Source organism: Meles meles, chromosome 12, assembly GCF_922984935.1.
Source record: "Meles meles chromosome 12, mMelMel3.1 paternal haplotype, whole genome shotgun sequence".
NCBI classification, from domain to species: domain Eukaryota; kingdom Metazoa; phylum Chordata; class Mammalia; order Carnivora; family Mustelidae; genus Meles; species Meles meles.
Genome location: NC_060077.1, coordinates 30,419,542 through 30,436,872, shown reverse-complemented (window position 1 = coordinate 30,436,872; position 17,331 = coordinate 30,419,542).

Sequence of the window (17,331 nt, the reverse complement as noted above, 5' to 3'; positions counted from 1 at the left end):
ATCATGACCCGAGCTGAAGGCAGAGGCTTTAACCCACTGAGCCACCCAGGCGCCCCAAGATATACATGTCTCTTAAGCTATTAGCAGTAAACGTGAAACTTCAAAGTTTACTGAAGGTCGAATAAGCTTGTGTTATTTATTAAAATTTGTTAGCAAAGAGATGACTAAACTGATGGTTAATTGTCTCAAAGTTTTAATAGGTAATTGCTGAGATAGCTTTCAAGGTCATTGGTAACCTGAAAGTTTAAAGTTTTGCTTGGATGACAAATGGAATTAAATTTGTTAAACATCTAGGTCTTTTCCAGATAGGATAAAGTGCTAAAGCATTGAGTACTGAACGTAGGTTTGTGCTTTTCACTTTTTACAGCAAAGAAAATAAGAATATTTAAATCTATTGGTAAACATGTTTTGTGCTTAACTGATTCATAAATTGGCTTCTAAAGAATTTTGTTATAACTGTTCACAATTGATTAATAAGTGACTAGAAGTTCAGATGTTTCTAAAAGTACAAAATTCCACTAACTGTAACACTGATGGAAATAAAGGAAGCAACTCTGTATGTAGGAAAGTAGGAGATATGTAAGAAAGATTTAAGGAATGGGAGTGTATTTTGTTGAAAGTAAAAGAAGGTAATTTTGTCCTATATGAGATGGTAGTTTGGAAGGAAATGACTTGGGACAAAACCTGAATGCAAAGGAAAGTTGTAGTAGGTTTGTGAAGGGAAATCTTTGGAATGGAATTTAGGATGGTCAGGATGGACTAAGATTGAAATGAATGGGTTTTAAAGGTACATTGGTATAAGACTGAAATTCTCTGTTTAAAGGACAAAGTTCTCTTAGATTGATTGATCTGCTGTTAAGAAAATGTAAATGGTTTTCTCTTTGCCCCGCCCAAAATTGTAAATGAGATCTCTTTAACTCAGGCTTTTCCTTGATAGGCTAAGTTACTCAGGGAGTACTGCTAAACTAATGATAAACCTTGGGTTGCATTTGGGTAAATGCTGTAATGCTTCTAGAGGTTCTTTTTTTTTTTTTTTTTTTATTCTAGAGGTTCTATACATTTCCTAGAGTTTAATGTTTTGATAGGGTCATCACTTGATATTTAACCATATCTATTCTGAGTTTTTGTCATTTGTATTTGTTTTAATTCTCTTGTAAGTTGAATTCCACCCTAAAGGAAATTCATATGGGAGACTTTCAGGACAAATACAGGTCTTTGATATGTTAAAATCCTGGAACTGAAATGGGTAAGAATTTCCAGAAGTAAAAAGCCGCATTTGGACTAAACCAGAATTAGCAACATAGGACTAAATGAACTAAAAAATTGTATGTTTTGTCTTATTTTAAACATGACTGGTTCTGTAATGTTTGTTCTTCCAGACTAAGGAAACTTTTTTTCTTAAAATGTCTGTGACTTGGGTGCCTGGGTGGCTCAGTGGGTTAAAGCCTCTGCCTTCAGCTCAGGTCAGGATCCCAGGGTCCTGGGATCGAGCCCCACATCGGGCTCTCTGCTCAGCAGAGAGCTTCCTCCTCTCTCTCTGCCTGCCTCTCTGCCTACTTGTGATCTCTGTCAAATAAATAAATAAAATCTTTTAAAAAATGTCTGTGACTTATAGAAATGTAAAATTATTTATTTGCAAACAAATCAAAGCATTCAACTTTTCTCTCTATCTGAACCCTCTGAAACCAAAAGGTCTTAGTAAGTACTCATTCTTCCACGGCAATCAGTCATTTGCATAAGTTCAGTAAGAATCTGTTCTCCTTGTAACAGGACACCACTGGAAACATGGGTTATTTTACCAAGGCTTTGACTGGAATGTCATATTTGAAAAGACTCAGATATGACCAGACAGTAAAGGAACTAAGGTTGACTTTATAAAACCTGAAGCTGTAAAGCCCTTTGAAACTGTTGGCCTGATACCTTGCTTACAGAGTTCCCAGCAGCCTTACCAGGTGAGTAAAGAATGTCACTCTCTGGGGAGCCTGGGTGGCTCAGTGGTTTAAGCTGCTGCCTTCGGCTCAGGTCATGATCTCAGGATCCTGGGATCGAGTCCCATGTCCGACTCTCTGCTCTGAAGGGAGCCTGCTTCCCTCTCACTCTCTCTGCCTGCCTCTCTGCCTACTTGTGATCTCTCTCTGTCAAATAAATAAATAAAATCTTTAAAAAAAAAAAAAAAAGAATGTCACTCCCTGGTAGGTGCAGAGCCTCAGGATACTTTGGGTACCTCAGGAAGAGGAATTTGCCCAAATCGACAGGTATTGTAGGCATGTGTGATGGCAAGTACATGGCTTGGCTTCTGGCCCGGAGAGGCTACTAAAAGTTCAACCTAGGGATTCCTTATAAGAAGTTCCAGCAAAGCAGATTCTAGAAGATCTATATGATCACTCACTGTTCTTGCTGAGCTTATATAAATAATTAGGCCAAGTTTGTTAAAACTGGACTTGTTTTTCAAAAGATTTAGTTCTGATTTGGCTGTCTCTGGAAATGAGAGTTATTTTAGAGAGAAAAATTGTGTTTTAATAACACACCTTTATGGATGTTAAATTCTAGATTTGGTTGTCTTTAAATGTTTGTTTACCTAAGCTAGACAACTTGAGGTAAACTTTAGGAAGTTGCATGATAGCTCATTTAAACGATTTTGCTTTTGCCAGTCAGTCAGCCCCAGCATTGGCCATCCCAGAGGTTACCAAGCCCTCCCACTTGTATGTGGATAAAGAGGCAGGGGTGGCCAAAGGAGTTGTGACTCAGACTCTGGGGCCTTGCCTAGGCAAATGCCAGTAACCTATCTTAGCAAGAAACTAGATCCAGTAGCGGCTGGGTTCCCCCTTGCCTCCACATAATTGCTGCCACGGCCTTCCTGGTCAGGGATGCAAGTTAATTGACTTTGGGTCAAAATCTCATCTTGACCACCACTCTTGCTATCGAGGGCCTTCTCCGGACTCCACCAGACCAGTGGATGACAAATGCCAGAGTGATGGGGTATCGGGCCCTCCTCTTTAATGATGACTGGTCAGTCTGTACTCCAGGTCTGTCTAACCCACTCAGGGATCCTAACTGCCCACACTGGGACAGAGATGGAGCTGGAACCACATCCTTACGAACCCAGGGACTTGGTTTGGATGCACTGCCTCCAAGTGGAAAACTTGGAGTCTTGCTGGAAGGGACCCTCCATCATGATCTGACCACTCCCACCTCCAAGACTTCCTACCTTGTTACTGAGGCCAGCTTGGACCCATGATTGGGTCCTACCTTAGGTTCCTCTGAGAGGGGGAAATGTGGAGGCCAAGAAAAACAAGGCTGTATCCATCTCGTGTCTAGCCCTGACATAAGTGCAGCCATCTTGATGTTCCAGATTATCACAAAATATTTCTTGGGTTCTGACCTACTCAGGTTAGCACTTTAAACAGTCCCTCTCTCCTTTAATGATTGATTTAAACCCCTGGACTCAGCTGCCTCTGTCTTTCATAACTCCCCTATACATTCCCCAACTGATCAATGTTGACCTGAGTAGGTAGGGACAACTCTGCATCTCTACTCAGCAGGAAGAAGTTACAGAAGATGAGACCTTCTGCCTTCAACAACCTTAAAGATTTAAAGGTCAAAATTGTTCAGGAGTAAATGTAGAGGCCGAGAAAATCAAGGCCACCCCACCTCAGGTTTAGCCTTAGCGTAAGTACAGCCATCTTAGCTCTGGCAGCCATCTCAGACCCTGTGCTCAAGGGCTGAACTTTCCCCCACCCTGCTCTACTAACCCCCACCCTGTTTTGGTTCCAGGAAGCCCCACCCTGCTTTAGTAACAAGAACCCATAAATACCCCTGCCTTAAAACTAAGCTTGGGGTCCAAGTCCCTACTCCACTGCATCGAGTATACTTGGGCCCAAGCTTAAGCCTGTCACCTGGGGGTCCAAGTCCCTACTCCGCTGCGTCAGGTATACTTGGGCCCAAGCTTAAGCTTGTCAAATAAACCCTCATGTGATTGTATAGGTGCTTGGCTCCTTGGTGCTCTCTCAGACACAAAAACTCGGGCACAGCAACCTTTGTTAGTATAGCTCTTGCAGCAGTTTCAGAATGATTGTAAAATTTTAACTGCTTATCTATACAAAATGGTCCATTTCCACATCTTGTAACCCCACAAATAACTAACCGCCATCTGCTTCTGTGAAACCAACTTGCTTGCTCTGAGATAGGAACTCTGGCAATTTTTGCCTTTATAAGCTTCAAGCCCCTGCTGCTCGAGGCTGCACTTTGAGTTCCTGAATCCGGAGTGCAGACCTGATGTCAGAATAAAGCCTCCGACTTTGTGTAAAATTTTAACCTGTGTCAGAGTGGTGAATTCTGAACGACCTTAAGCCCATAACACCTATGAAGGACTGGATCCCAGGACCCCAGGATCATGACCTGAGCCAAAGGCAGACACTTAACCCAACTGAACCACCCATGCACACTGTAACATCTTTTTAAGATGGGAACTGTAAACTACAGCTTTCCAAGTGAGCATTATTAATATCTTTTGTGGTTCTGTCAGTAAACCAAGCATGCCATTTTTCTTCTGTGAATTGACCACAGGGCTTCCCCCACAGGATAGGGGAACTAGCTAATGGAACATCATTAGAATACATTGACTAATTGGAGTGAGTAGCCATGTCATTCATTTCTTCATGCCCGTGTGATACTCCTTTACACTAGGCTTAGCCTTATCTCATATATACCATTTCCATTTAATTATACTCGCTTCCTGGGTGTGTCCAATTTTATAGGTAGTGGGGTTTCCTTGAATCCACCTCATAACAGGAATGAGGCCTCATCAACACATCCTGACTTCGGTGACAGGTTCCCTTTTAACTAGTGCCCAGCAGCATGCCAGTAATTGTTCTCCAGATGGAGTATAAGACATACTACTTGAAGGAAGCTTCCTAGTGCAGAATCCTAAAGGTAGCTGCTTACCACCTTGTTTTTGCCCTAGACTCCCAACGAGCACATTCCCCTTCTACTGAGACCTGTGGGTCTGAGAGAGCCAGGCCTAATGGGCCATAAATCTGAAGCGGTCTAAATAGCCAGTTTTGCTTACTGAAAGGCCTGTTTTGCGGTGGCCTTTTGGCCATGAAGCCATTTGTCTTGATCATTATCTTCCATAATCAGGCGTGGAAAAGCCGTCAACTTTCTCAAGAGCCACCCCGGCTTTAAGAAGGGCCAGAAATCTGGGTTTTCTTTACTTGTGGTTTATCACGGGGAGCTAATCCCTAATCTCCCAATTCGTCTAACTGGGTAATTTTTTTCCATTACTGCTACTGCCCCTCGGAACAACGTGTTACTTAAACTATAACCCCTGGAGGATTTTACTAGTTACCAAGCGCATTTAGATATGGCCTTAAGAAAAACATATACTGGCAACAGGTTTTTGGGGAGAAGGATTACGACCGTGAAGCTGGGCAGCTGGGGATGCCCGGCTCACTCAGGGCGGAACGAAATACCGCCTGCTTCCCTTTTCTGTCATTGCTCCTTTCTCTTCCCAGAAGTGCCCGTTGTTACTTAGATGAGCCCTTTGAATGTGCTTGGTTAACTATAAACTTTATCCTCCTTCTTGTTTGTTCACAAGATATGGGCTTAATGTTTGACCTTCATCGGTTCTTCTGTTGCCTACTGTTTCTATCTAGTAAAAGTGAGACTGTGGAGCTGCTCGGGACAGCGGTCTTTTCGACTGTTGTCCCCTGCTCCCAATCTCTTGCAGCTGACTTGTTTGTGCCTAATTGTTCTCCCGCTGGCCGACTGGAAGCGGCACACTACCACATCAATGAGACCATCAGTGTCATTAAACAGTAAAGTCATGGTTACCTGCTTATGTGTGGGAGGAGTGGTATTAATTACTCGATTTCTGATTTGGACGTTAATGCATCTGCCAGTTCCCCCAAAACAGCACGATTCATGGCCTCGTGTCACAATTTTGGCACACAGTCTTTTTTTTTTTTTTTAAAGATTTTTTATTTATTTATTTGACAGACAGAGATCACAATTAGGCAGAGAAGCAGGCAGAAAGAGAGGAGGAAGCAGACTCCCAACAGAGCAGAGAGTCCGATGCGGGGCTCAATCCCAGGACCCTGGGATCATGACCTGAGCTGAAGGCAGAGGCTTTAACCCACTGAGCCACCCAGTGGCACCCCTTGGCACCCCTTGGCACACAGTCTTTTAAAGAAGACCAAGGTCTGGGACGCCTGGGTGGCTCAGTCAGCTAAGAATCTGCTTTCTGCTCAGGGCAGATTCCGAGGGTTCTCAGATCAAGTCCCACATCAGGCTCAGGGGGGAGCTTCTGCTTTCCTTCTGCCTGCCTCTCCCCCTGCTTGTGTTCTCTGACAAATAAATAAATCTAAATAATGATAATAATAAAAGAATACCAAGGTCTGTGTGCAGCAGGCCATGTGTCCTCTATAGGGTATTTGTCGGGGGCTCCACAGATGGATGATTCTAACAGAGGAGTTCCATCCATGGGCTTCCCATTATCAGCATTCCCATGAAGCACTTGACTCATCTCACAGTTCGTTCCTGTGAAATGGTTACAAATTTCTTTTTTAAAAAAATTAATTTATTTGACAGAGCACACACAAGCAGCGGAGTGGGAGAGGGAGAAGCAGGCCACCCCCCAGCCCCAGCTGAGCAGGGAGCCAGACACTGGACTCCATCCCAGGACCAGGGGATCATGACCTGAGTCAAGGACAGATGCCTAACCGAGCCACCCCAGTGTCCCTATTTTATCTTATCTTCATTGAAATCGAGTTTACTGGGCCATGCTGTCACAGTCTCAACTCGAGCAGCTATACTGACAGAGCTGTAAATATTTTCCTTTGAAATCACAACAGTCCAATATAGGGTGTCTCTGTAGTAAAAGCCTGCTCCCTGACTGAGGAAATTGGTTGCCATGGTAACAAAGAGGCAAATGACCTCTAGAGCAGACCCAGGCCAGGAGGTCCCAGAAGATGGAAAGTTACTAACAATAAGCTAGAGATAACCAGAAGCCCTACTGCGAGCAAGAGATAACCAAAACCAGCCCTTTCTGCTCCTGTAAACCAGCTTCCCACCACAGGCTCCCTACACTACGGTTCCTGCCCTAAGCAGCCCCAGTTGCCCCAGTTCAAACCCACCTGCCAGCAGGCAGCACTGCCCTTGGAACCCGACTGCCTGCCGTCCCTATAAAAGCCCTGTAACCCATTGTGCAGGGCCCAGAACTTGGAGCACGAGCTCAGCTGGGTCGGCCGGGGTGAAATAAATCTGAGTTCCCTTACTTCTCTGAGTGTCAGTTGGTCTCTCGCAGGTCTGATTGTTTTCTGCAACAGTAACAGTTAAAGGAGCAAGTGGCTGAAAATCTTTTTTCATTCCCAGCATGATTCCTTCCTTTTTCACAAACCACCACCAACACTCCTGACAGGCAAAATAACAAAAGAAAAACCCTGTGGATCCTCTAGAATTCCCAGATACAATCTTACTGGCTTCATTAATCCATCTCTCCACACCACCCTATCTGATCCCAGCCCAAAATTGTCAGGTTTCTCAGGAACTAAATGGAAATGAGACCGCCAAGGCAAGCGACGTCCAAGAACAGATTTTTATTGCAGGCACCCTCGGGCGAGGTTCCGCGACTCAAGAGGGGGCAGTGAGTCGGGGAAGTTGCGTTCTGGTAGGGGTTGATACTGGGTTCTGCTGGGGAAGTTCAGAGGGGAAGTGCTGAGTCTCCGCCGAGTCTTCCTAATAAGGGTCTGTGTCAAGCTGCCAGCAGCTCATTGGTCCATCGGCGTCCCGGGTGGAGGGTTTTGGTTTCCTGCTTAGGTTTCAGTTTATTGGGTCTCACGGTATGTGGCCACCACAGGGTGGTGGCGGGAACCTCGGCCATTTTGGGGTATCTGCCATCTTGAAGAGTTTTCCCTTCCTGCCTGGCCCCAACAAAAATATTTTGATTCAGGGTGATGAAGTTCTAGAATCTAGAATCTGGGGTGAGGTCTGGAGCCGATGACCAAGAAAGAATTCTTGAGACATCTTTGGTGCAAAATGGTGGTTTATTAAAGCACGGGGACAGGACCCATGGGCAGGAAGAGATGCTGCCCTGGTATCCTGAGGAGTGGCTGATCATATACACAGGAGTTGGGTAGGTGAGGACAAAGGGGGTGTTCAGAAGGGCTGTCATGGTAAAGAAGACTGTCAGGATACTGGAGGCCTGGTTATTGTCAAGCCAAGGCTGTTTTTCCCTCTAATGAGGCACTAACATGAAGACAGTTGGAATTTCCTGGTGGAATGTCACATTCCTCCTATCACACATCCTTGTCAATGAGCTTTAGGTTTAGAAGAAATTTAACTTAATTTACATTTCCTTCTGCCTCAGCCTCCTTCAATTTTATGGAGGAGAGGGCGATGTTGATGTTAGTGATGTGGGAAACAGAGGCAGAAGAAAAATTATTAAATTTCCTTACCTACTGACAAGCCCTTAAAACAGGCAGAGTGACTCTCCTCTAGGGACTCAACTACCCCCACCTTAAGGCCTTTCTAGGGGCAAAGGGCAATCCTAGCCTGACTGACCCCTTACCCCCAACCCGGATCCTGTAAGTCTACTTTAACAATTCCTTTAGAAACTTTATCTCTAAACCTCCAAGATAGTGTTGACAATCATTCCCAAGCATATGGCCCACTGATACACATCTAAAGGGTCTCACAAGAAGGTTTTATTACTGGAAATAAAGAACCTTTTCCCCCAAAATGGCTAGCCCCTCAAGGTACTAGAAATCTTGCTTCCAAAATTCCTTAGAGACTTAGGCCACCCCTAACCCCCCTCCCAACTTACAAGCATATAATAGACCACTCCTCACATCCCTGAGGCAGCATCTCTTCCTGCCCATGGGTCCTGTCCCCCTGCTTTAATAAACCACCTTTTTGCACCAAAGATGTCTTAAGAATTCTTTCTTAGCCATCAGCTCCAGACCTCCCCCCACCCAACCTCACGTAGATCCTAGAACTTCATTATCAGGGCTTTAGGAACTGAGTTATTTGTCTCTGGAAGTTGGGCTATTGATAAGATAGCCTTGTTGTAAATCATTAGGACATTTGTAAACCCAGGGAGACTCCAGTCTTACAGGATTGTGATCTCAACAAGTCAACTATTTGTTTTTCTTGTAGGGCAGCCAAGAGTGCCTGAGGAATGTCACACTGTCACCGAGGTGGGGGGAGAGGAGGTGTAAGGTGCCAGCTTTTGCTTTGTCCTCAGCCAGCCTTCTGCTCCCTCATCAGGGGCACCTGGGTGGCTCAGTCCCTTAAGCCTCTGCCTTCTGCTCAGGTCCTGATCCCAGGATCCTGGGATTAAGCCCCTCTCCTGGGGCTTTCTGCTCAGTGGGGAGCCTGATTGTGCTGTCAAATAAATAAAATCTTTAAAAAATATTTTGATTCAACCCACCTCTTGCTGTGAATCTCCCTTCTCTTTGGATGGATGCAGTGGTACAGTGTCATTCCATAGTTCTTCATGACTGTTTACAGGAGCCAGGAGTCAGAATAGAGTAAATAACACCCCCATACCCCGTTCGGACACTGATGTAGTTTTGGAATATAGGTGAGTTCCTGCTCCCTCAATAGTTCCTCCCTGAAACAGAAAAGGGATGTCGTGAATCCTGTCCCCTAGCCAATTTCACTGGAAAGAAAAGATCCACGATAGCAGGACCGAGGGAACAGAAGGCTTCCTGAGCACAGGGCAGAAGCTGACACCCGACAACCCCACCCCCATGGGAGAGACGCGACTTTCCTCAGGCACTCCAGGCTTCCCTATTTTAGTATATGTGCTGCCGAAGCGAGCACACTCCAGGCTTCCCTAAAGCTAAGGGAAGGAAAAATAAATGGTCAGCTGATACATCACAATCCTGGCAGGTGCGAGTCTCCCTCAGTTTACAAATGTCTCCGCAATCATCAAGAACAAAGCATTTCTACCACGTGGCTTCCAGAAGGAAATGCAGATACAATGAACTGTCCTTAGGACCTGTAGGTCCTAGGCACATTGACAGATACTGGAAGTGGGCAGAGTATCACATTCCTCCAGGAAGCTCCCAACTATCTTACGTTAATGCCTTGCTAGAGGGAAAAACAATTTTAACTTGACAATGGCGTGGCCTTGGGTATCCAGAGTCTTCTTTAACATATGAAAATCCTTTTGACAACTCCCCTTCCCCAAACTCCCAAGTATAGAGTTAGCCCCCCCTCAGAATCATTGCGCCACAGCTCTTTCTCCCAACGGGTCTTGTCCCGGGGCTTTAATAAATTGCCTGTTTGCACCAAAGATGTCTCAAGATTTCCTTCTTGGTTGGCTCTGGCCCTCACCCCACCGAACCTCACCTATGTTCTGAAACCCCATCAATATTTCTGGTTTTGAAAGGGGAAAACAGCGCCTGGGTGGCTCAGTTGTGTGAACGGCAACGTAAATATTATAAAGGGTTATTATTATCATAAGGACCTATTTAGCAAGAGGCTTTCATTAAAGTTAAGGCTGTCCCTGCTCCCCTTTCCCCCAGGGTATTTACTTGAAGACAAGTCCCGGAAACCAGCCTCAGGTAACAAAGCTCAAATACAGGCGTGGGTCAGGACAGGTGGAGACTTCCGATCAGTGGGGGTGGGTGGGTGGGATGCACACTGTCTCCCTGGATACCAAGGAGTATGGGCCCCGCCCTTTAGGAGCCTTTTGTACCAACCAAGGTGATAGGCTGGATTACTAGGGTAAATTGTAATTCAGTTGGTCACCTAGCATCACTGTGGAGTTTCCTGTGTGTGTTACAATCTCATTGGCCACCTGTGCTTGGCGAGGCCCAACTGCATGGCCTTTGCCCTTAGAAACTAGTCTGTGAAACAGAGAAGGGTCGCCCCCTCTTGTAAGAGGTGCGTCCCCGAACGTTCGGTTAGATTCTTGATTCTTGGTGCGAAATAAAGCTTTGCTTGACCTCCACTTTGTATCAGTCTCGCTCCTTTAATCACGGACCCATTATTGGGGCATAATAATAGGCTTCCCATATATTATATAGGAAGTTACAGGTTACGCTGGGGCAGAGGTCGAGGAAGAGACTGGGTGCTCTGCACCTGTGGCTCGTGGTCTCTCCAGTCCCCAAGTGTTGGAAACCACAGTGGCGAGATGTTGTGCCCTCAGGCTTTTAATGTGTCACCTATTGATCACCGTCCTTGCCGCCAAAGCTAGTCTAACTGACTGTGTCAAAAGCAGGAGGCTGGGGTGCCTGGGATGAGCGTCTGCCTTTGGCCTCTGGCTATGACCCAGGTCCTGGGATTGAGCCCTGCAGTGGGTTCCCTGCTCAGAGGGGAGTTTGTGTCTCCCTCTCCCTCTGCCCTTGCCCGCCAGTCATGCTCACTCTATCTCAAAATAAACAAAATAAGAGCCCCTGAGTGGCTCAGTCGGTTAAGCATCTGCCTTCAGCTTAGGTCATGATTCCCAGGGACCTGGGATCCAGCCTGAGTTGAGTTCCCTGCTCAGGGGAGAGCCTGCTTCTCCCTCCGCCTGCTGCTCTGCCTACTTGTGTGCTCTGTCAAATAAAACTTAAGAAGGAGATGACGTTCCATGTCTTAGGATACATATCCTCCCTAGAGTAGAAGGAAAGTAACATTTTACCATGAGGTTCAGACCAAGAGAATTCCATAGGCCTTGTTAAAATAGTTATGAACTCTGCATCAACAGACCTTGTTGAAACAGTTACCCTTCTTAAGCCTCCTCACATAATTTACTTTCACAATTGTTTCATTGTGTTCAGCCTTTTATGCCCCCCAAATGGGTCCATGATTAAAGGAGCCAGACTGATATAAAGTGAAGGTCAAGCAAAGCTTTATTTCGCGCCAAGAATCAAGAATCTAACTGACCAGTCAGGACAGCGCCTCTTACAGAGAGACCCTTCTATGAAACCCTTCTCTGTTTCACAGACTAGTTTTTAAGGGCAAAGGCCATGCGGTTGGGCCTGGCCACGCTCAGGTGGCCAATGAGATTGTAACACACACAGAAAACTCCACAGTGATGCTAGGTGACCAATTGAACTACAATTTACCCTATAGTAGACATTTGAACTAGCCTATCACACCTTGCTTAGAATTGGCACCCAAAAGGCTCCTAAAGGGTGGGACCCCTACTCCTTGGTAGCTAGGGAGACAGTATGCCAACGCCCCACTGATCAGCTGTCTCCACCCGATCTGGCCCACCCTTGTATCTGGGCTTTGTTACCTGGAGCTGGTTTCCGGGACTTGTTTTTAAGTCAGTCCCCTGGGGGAAGGGGAGCAGGGACAGTTTAAGGGTTAAACAAGGTTGTTGTTTAACCTTAATGGAAGCCTCTGGTTAAATAGATCCTTACACCTACTATAAAAAAGCATGTAGATTTTTGCCATTTCTTTGGGTCTGAAAGCTTCTACAACACATGAAACTTATATTAAGCATATTTGTATGCTTTTCTGCCATTGAACATATGTCATTTACTTTTCGGCTGAAAAAACTCTAAGAGGGAAAAGATAAAATCCAGCCTTTCCTACATGGTGTTTAAAACAACAGCAACAACAACAACAAAAAACCCCAGAAATGTGAGTGTGGGGGAACTCTGGGCTCCTGAGTTTCAGCCCCATGTTGGGTGGAGAGATGACTCAAAACTAGTCTTTTTTTTTTTTTAAGATTTTATTTATTTGACAGACAGATGTCAAATAGGCAGAGAGGCGGCAGAGAGAGAGGAGGAAGCAGGCTCCCCGCTGCGCAGAGAGCCAGATGTGGGGCTGGATTCGGGGCTGGATGTGGGGCTCGATCCCAGGACTCTGGGATCATGACCTGAGCCCAAGGCAGAGGCTTTAACTCACTGAGCCACTCAGGCGCCCCTCAAAACTAGTATTAAAACACGCGCACAGGCGCGCGCACACACACACACCCATGTCCCATTTAAGGCGACTTCCCAGAACTGGGTGTGTAATACCTACTCTAACAGCAATGTTAACTTCCCCCAGAAATGTAGCCTTAAATTGGTTAGTCAGTAATCTAGTATAAATTTTCATTATCAATGACTTGGCCACATCCGGGTCCTCTCTACCCCCCAAAGAAAGACGAAGTAATCTGCATAGGACACTCTGCTTTCCTTCCTAGAAAGCAGCCTCCCTCATCTGGAAAAGACTTTTATTTGCTGGTAACTTTTTTGTCCCTATTGTCCTTGTATAAAAAACTTCCATTTTGTACACCCCGTTGGAGCACCTGTCTACCTCCTAGCTGGGATGCTGTCCATTCATTGAATCATTGAATAAAGCTAACTGTATCTCTTAATTAACTTGGTGGGAATTTTTTCTTTCTCTTTCTGCTGGAACACGATCCAATCCTCCCCTATGTGACTGGGGTCCTGACGGATCCTGTGAGAAAACTCCAGGAGATGGAGGGCAGAAGTCTGCGTGGGCTGGTGCCCGTTGCAGACACGGGATACCTGGAGTGCGTTCATGTCCTCCTTTAGAATAGATGGATCTGGTCAGTGTGAAGAATCATTAATTTGTTCTCATTTGAAGCTGAGAGATAATCGTTCACTTGTCCCACATGATCGCTTGCACATAGCCCACACCCTGCTCATAGCTCATGGACCCCACATCGGGCTCTCTGCTCACAGGGCGCCTGCTTTGCCCTCTATGTCTGCCTCTCTGCCTACTTGTGATCTGTCAAAAAGAAAAAAAAAAATCTTAAAAAAAAATGTCGTGTATCGATCAGTCTACGTAATTCCCCTCATCATTTCAGCCCCAATCACCAGGTTCCCCATCTCACGAAAGTGACACTTTTAAATTTTACTTATTTGACAGACAACGAGAGGGTATACAAGCAGGAGGACTGGGAGAGGGAGAAGCCGACTTCTAGCGGAGCAGGGAGCCCGATGGGGGTCTCAATCCCAGGACCCTGGGATGAGGACCTGAGCTGAAGGCAGACGCTTAAGGACCGACCCACCCAGGCCCCCTACTTGGTGGAATTTTCTTACATAACAATGGTTTGGGTTCCCTTTCAGTACTTGGATAAACAACTGTCTGAGCGGCTTCCCAGGCAGGGGTGAGCGCGAGATCTGTTGCGGGAAAGTATCTGCCTCCCCGGCAATGGAAAGCAGAACACCCCGTCACTCCGGTCTTCTGCAGAAAGCACTGCAAAGAGGCCTAGCGAGGTGACACCACTCCCGCTCAAAAATCTGTTTCTCTCACCAGAGCTTAGAATATGGTTTTATAAAAGTTGGGACGCCTGGGTGGCTCAGTTGGTTAAACGGCTGCCTTCCGCTAAGATCATGATCCCAGCGTCCTGGGATCGAGTCCCACATCGGGCTCCGTGCTTGGCAGGGAGCCTGCTTCTCTCTCTGTCTCTGCCTGCCACTCTGTCTGCCTGTGCTCCCTCTCGCTCTCTCTCTGATAAATAAATAATTCTGTAAAAAAAAAAAAAAAAAGTTGGACTCACATCCATATTGATAGAAAGGGCGGGGACATTTAGGACTATTCATAAGGAAGGATGGAGCATGCGCATTGAGCAAACCTGCTTCCCATGTTCACTCCCGGGAGTGGAAATTGAACATTGAAATGAGGCAAATTGAGGCCCCTGACGTTAGGTTCTCAACTTTGGACAAGGGAAGGGGCTTTGTACGTGCCCTCTAAGACTAGAATGCAGGGTGTCAGGGAGGAAAACTTCCTCTACCATCAATGTCTTCGGCTGGGCTAAGAATTCAATTTACATAAGATAGGTTAACAGGAGAAAAAAGTTTTAAGTTCATGGAGGCCCATTAATGAAACCCAAGAAAATGACCGGGCAGGCAAGGTATATACATTTTAGACAAAGAGACAATACATTTGTGAGGAATTTACAGGATAAAGTAAACAGGTACTAAGGGAGTTTTAACTGGTAAGGAGTTCTAAGCAGAATTTAGGCTGACAGCTGATCACTAACAAGGTTTGTCCCTATCTCTGGCGTAAAGTTTTTAAAATAAGATTTTATTTATTTTTTGGACAGAAAAAGTGAGAGGAAACACAAGCAGGGGGAGGGCCAGAGGGAGAGGGAGAAGCAGTCTCCCTGCTGAGCAAGGAGCCCAATGTGGGTGGGGCTCCATCCCAGGACCCTGGGGATCATGACCTGAGAAGGCAGAGGCCTAACCACTGAGCCACCCAGGTGCCCAAAGAATGTCTTTTCTAGGGTGCCTGGGTGGCTCAGTGGGTTATGGCCTTGGCCTGCGGCTCGGGTCATGATCCCAGGTGCCGCTTCCAGTCGGTGAACAGGAGAAGAATTAGGCACAAACAAGTCAGCTGCAAGAGATTGGGAGCAGGGGACAGGGACAACAGTCGAAAAGACTGGTGCACCAAGCAACTCCAGTCTCACTTTTATTAGAAACAGTAGCCAACAGAGGAACCGATGAAGGTCAAACATTAGTCACCTATCTTGGGGACAAACAAGGAGGAGGATAAAGTTTATAATTAACCAAGCACATTTGAAGGACTCATCTAACTAACAGCGGGCGCTTCTGGGAAGAGAAAGGAGAGACAACGGAAAAGGGAAGCAGGCGGTATTTCGTTCCGCCCTGATCGCCAGCTGCCCAGCTTCACAGTCGTGTATCATCCTTCTCCCCAAAGACCTGTTGCCAGTATATGTTTTTCTTAAGGCCATATCTAAATGTGCCTGGTAACTAGTAAAATCCTCCAGGGGTTATAGTTTAAGTAACACATTGTTCCAAGGGGCAGTTGCACTCAGGGTCCTGGGATTGAGCCCTGCATTGGGCTCTCTGCTCAGTGGGGAGCCTAGCCTGCTTCCCCCTCTCTCTCTGCCTGCGTGTGATCTGTCAAATAAAAAATATAATCTTAAGGGGCGCCTGGGTGGCTCAGTGGATTAAGTCGCTGCCTTTGGCTCAGGTCATGATCTCAGTGTCCTGGGATCAAGCCCCGCATCGGGCTCTCTGCTCTGCAGGTGAGCCTGCTTCCTCCTCTCTTTCTGCCTGCCTCTCTGCCTACTTGTGATCTCTCTCTCAGTCAAATAAATAAATAAAATCTTTTAAAAATATATATATATATATATAATCTTAAAAAAAAAAAAAAAGGAAGAAAGAAAGGTGTCTGGGTGGCTCAGTGGGTTAGAGCCTCTGCCTTTGGCTCAGGTCATGATCCCAGAGTCCTGGGATGGAGTCCCACATCGGGCTCTCTGCTCAGCAGGGAGCCTGCTTCTCCGTCTCTCTCTGCCTGCCTCTCTGCCTACTTGTGATCTCTGTCAAATGAATAAATAAAATCTTAAAAAAAAAGTCTTGTCTTAGAATAGGGAGGGCACCTTTCACATAGAAGATGTATTTCCTGCTTTCAGGGGGAACAGAGGAGTGTCTGAGTCTTTCTCACACAGATTGTCTCTCAAATAACTTTTATTTAAAATGATCAATGTAACAAAATGGCACAATTTGGAGCAAACTGCCCTTGGCCCCTACAGTTTCCCCTCTGAGACTTCCCTGGGGGTTTCGTATATTAAAAGCTGAGCTGGTAGATTGCCTTACCCAATGGGTCTCAGTTCTGATAACAGGTCCTGTCATTCACTTTCCCTTTAGGAGGCGGTGAAGCAGGTAGGTTGTCAGAAGTTAGGCCTGTTGCTTAAACAATGAGGGGATCACGAAGAGGCCCATCAATGGAATTTAAGAAAAATGGTGGTTAGTAACTGCATCAAGTTGTAATCCAGTTTGTTGAGTTTCTAGGCCGGGCCGTGAAGATTTTCAGGTGTCAGGCTCGAAGCATTTTTCAGAGCTAGCGCAAGCAGGGCCCGTCTGACAGGCTGTCCTGATTTGTCGCTGCAGTGTCTCTGGCGATCTGTGGAACAGCTCACAGAGCCACCAAGCATGAGGACAGTCTATGTGTGAGTTGCTTTGGTTGCTTCTCCGAAGTTTGCATCAGGCTGGTGATGCTGAGTTTGCAGGGCCTCAGGGGGAAAAAAGGCAGTTTTACTTCTTGTATGAGTCCAACAACTCAGAAGGTAGAAGCAAAAAAAAAAAAAAGTTTTTGGAGACGTGTGTAGCCAGCCACTGGAGGAAACTAGAAGAAATCAGCATCTAGTTCAGCATATAATGAGCAGTATCAGAATTCAGTGTTCACATAGGTGTTTTACTGAAACATATTTTCTCCCTATCACCCTCTCACTTTTGCTGAAGATAAAACAGTTGAAGACTAATTGGCTTGCAAAATAAGTCTAGTTAAGAGAGAGCAAATCTTGGCTTGGTTACTGACATAAATGCAGCAAGAATGGTAGTTGATGAGGCATCATCTTTTAAATCTGCTTTACTGGAATTTTTGGTAAGGAATCTCTAGGTTGAACTTTCAATA